This window comes from Choristoneura fumiferana, chromosome 15 (assembly GCF_025370935.1).
Source record: "Choristoneura fumiferana chromosome 15, NRCan_CFum_1, whole genome shotgun sequence".
NCBI lineage: Eukaryota > Metazoa > Arthropoda > Insecta > Lepidoptera > Tortricidae > Choristoneura > Choristoneura fumiferana.
In genome coordinates, this window is record NC_133486.1 from 14530216 (window position 1) to 14533827 (window position 3612).

The following is a 3612-nucleotide window of genomic DNA, read 5'->3' on the forward strand; positions in this document are numbered from 1 at the left end:
CCAGATCACCTATCCATCTCGTTGGTGGACGTCCTACGCTGCACTTGCCGATCCGTAGTATAACTGAACTACTTTCAATTTCAAAAGTTTTTTCTACTTATAAAAATAAGATACATCCCCATTTAAATGGCGGATGATGGATGCAATATAGTGACGAAAGCATAAGATGGACAAGACTTATTTCTATTAATATTTTTTGTATTGATGGTGATAATGTTCCTAATAATGGTGAAGTATCACTTTACGAATACGCACCTCTTACATCTCTAGATGTAAAGAGGTCATTTTCCCTACATAAGTGGATAGTGAACTATAAAAGGAATGCACTGAAAATATGTAATATAGAAAAACTACAGCAATAAACTATTTTTCAATTATGTTTTTTATTTATCAACTGGATGGCAAACGAGCAAGTGGGTCTCCTGATGATAAGAGATCACCACCGCCCATAGACACCGGCAACACCAGGGGGATTGCAGATGCGCTGCCAACCCAGAGGCCTAAGATGGGATACCTCAAGTGCCAGTAATTTCACCGGCTGTCTTACTCTCCACGCCGAAACACAACAATGCAAGCACTGCTGTTTCACGGCAGGATTAGCGAGCAAGATGGTGGTAGCAATCCGGGCGGACCTCGCACAAGCTCCTACCACCTGCAAAATGTTGTGTGTATGTTCTCTTTTTTTAAACAATTGTAGTCATATTAAATGATATTGTAACGGATAACTCACGTCTTAAGACGACGAATTGGGCATTTTGGTGAAAAACATCTAGTTTTATCTCAGCAATTACAAAACATATCAAAGTGATATTTGAAAACCTGATTCTTCATTTCAATGACTTTGTTTTCCAAGTTGCCGAAACACGATTCGTAAAATTTTATAGCACAGAAAAAAATATCAAAGATACCTCTTGTAAGACAGGGATTTGCTTGTTACAGGCAACCCAGATCAAATTAAGATTCCAAATTTTCATATTAAATTAGTTTTAACCCATACTTCAACCTTCAAGTTGGATTTTATTTTATTAAATTGTAATTTGTAGTTGAAACGACAAAAACCGTTTTGTCGCTTACGACATTTTAATATAAGCTAGCGCGCGCTCGTATTTTGTATGAAACCCTATGAAACCAGTCCCCTCTCAGCGCATGCCTCAGACCGCCGCCGGCGTTGTCAGCGACGGACCTATGCTAGTCGAACTGCCACGCGCCATCGATCGCATATAAAATAATACCGAGCAATAAATGGGAAAAAAATGACGGATCTTCAAAAAGGAAAAAGAAAGGTTGTTTAATTCATCAATGTATGGTTATGATTAAGAAAAGGTGAGTAATCATTATATTTCTACAGTTCACTAGCACAAAACGTAAACAAATCGCCATGACAACGTCAGTTCTTAGTTTGTCGCCATGACGGTTCATGACATATGACATACTAACAAAATAATATGATATTTACATCGAAAGTAACAGAGCTATATTTCCAAAAATTTTATTGATATAATGTGATATTTTGGTATCTTACGGACATTTAAAAGGCATTCGATTACGGTTTGTGCTAGTGCTGCATTCTGACGGCAGAACATTGCAGTAATATTCCCTATCTGCTTCTAGTTTTATACGAGTATAATAGGTAATACCTAAGTACTTACCTACTTTTTAGATAGGTAAGTAGGTAGTAGGTAAGGTAATTAATAGTTAAAAATATTCTAAAGTATGTGTGTGAACCAATAGTGAACTGCAAGTACCTAAGTACTCGAAAACATTAACTTCTAAACTTTAGAAATCTAAAGGTACTGTAGAAAATCGATTTTATTCCTTTTATTATTGCAATTCAGTGTTTGTACAAAAAGCCATTGACTATACTTACAAAACTATTCATATTTCAATAAGCAGTAACACAAATAATAAAAATACATTATTATCTTTCAGGAAGCAATCATTAGAACAAAGTTCTGAGAATAAAGTCATGGAGCCGTCTTCGAATTTAGGTGGAAATAAAACAATGTCAATCGATTTTATGCAAGGGTATGTAGTGGTATGTATCCATATTAATTTTAAAGATCTACTTACTTTGAATATCAACTCAAGTTAATATCGCTTCATTTTAATTTCGTTTCTTTAGAAAACGAGAAAATTCGCCAATGTATGCAGTTACAAAATGTATTAATCTCGTAAGATTTTAGTACCTACCTGGGCGTTTTCACAAAAAAGCGTATTCATTCTTTTTTTTCAATTTTGGAAAAATATAGTTTTTCCTTCTCAGAATCAAAAGTACAATCGATTCCGATGGTTTAAAAAAAAGTCCCTATCAAAAATGACAGTTTTGTAACGTTTTTTTTCATACACTCGGTATGGGCGTCACAAAACTGACTCATAAAGTTTATATGAAAAAATTAAATACATTTTGAAAGAAAAGGTACACTTTTTTTTGAAAACGCCTACCTACCTACATAGTAATTATAGTATAATTAATAACAAATTCAAGTTTATAAATAAGAAAATTTATTTAAGGACTGCAGATAAGAATAATAAGGACCTTCTTGAAGAAACTATGTAGGTCTACAGCTACAGTAAGTATTTCTTTTATTGCCAATTTTTACGTGAGCAGAATAACGATCATATTTTTTGGTTTGAAACTTGTAAAAATGTTTTTTTTTTCTATTATAGATAGAAATATAATGTGAGAAAAATAACTCATCTCTCAACATAGTATTAGAATGCGCATCTGAAGTATCAGTAAGTTTTGTATTAACTTAAAGCCAGTAAACGAATGTACTTTGGTGTACAATAAAGAGTCGGAGTATTGTATTGTTTTGTACTTAGGTTCTAAAAAGGTTAATTTTAAAGATATAAGACAGCTTTTTTCTACTTTGCCTTTTTTACTGTGATTTCACTGTATAGTCAGCACCCAAAGTAGCGGATCATTTTTTTACTTTGTCGTATTAGGATATTGCCAAATTTGTATGGTGTAAGTACGTTGTTGTATAACGACAAAGTTTAAAATACGCAGCTACTTTTGATGCTGACCGTACTGATCTGTGGTGTTACGAATATTTGTATTGTACTAAAATAACACAGTTGAACCTTAAATAAAAAGTTGACCCTTACAATATCTAGAGTAAAATAAACGTTTGTTTCAGATTGAGACCGAAAATCAAGATTTGGGGCACCGAATAATTGATTTTAATCATTTTATAATGGAACTTGTAAAACTTTCTCAGCATACCTAAGTGTTCGTTTGATTGCAGATTAGCTATAATGAAATTAGTTTCTGAAAATCAAGTACGAGTAGGCTTGCAATCTGAGTTTTCGGTGTGTAGCTAACGTTGACAACTCAAATTATGTTATGTCAGTTTCCGAATAATAACGGTGTTAAATTTGGGTAATTCTGGGAAAATACAAACAAACATAGATGCACGGAAAAACCAGAAAAAGAGACCAGCGCTTTCCTGATTTTTCTGATCTATGTTTCAGTTTGTATTTTCGATGTGGATTTTACGGGTGATCGTAAAAGTAACAAAATTTGGAGTTGAAATAAAAAAAATACAAAAAGACTCCAAAAACCAATCTTAATTCTGGGAAGAATAAAATACAGATTAATTGTTTGGTGCC

At 33.3% G+C, this 3612-nt stretch overlaps 1 long non-coding RNA gene across 2 annotated transcripts; it reads left to right on the forward strand.

Moving 5' to 3' along the window:
* Positions 1 to 1829: 1829 nt before the first annotated feature.
* Positions 1830 to 3219, forward strand: LOC141435493 (uncharacterized). 2 transcript variants are annotated; one of them, XR_012452173.1, is made up of 3 exons: positions 1830 to 2570; positions 2668 to 2736; positions 3141 to 3219. It is a non-coding gene; the product is annotated as an uncharacterized lncRNA (long non-coding RNA). The 2 variants fall into 2 exon arrangements; XR_012452174.1 differs by lacking the exon at positions 2668 to 2736 and having other exon boundaries at positions 1830 to 2035; positions 2512 to 2570.
* Positions 3220 to 3612: the final 393 nt, after the last annotated feature.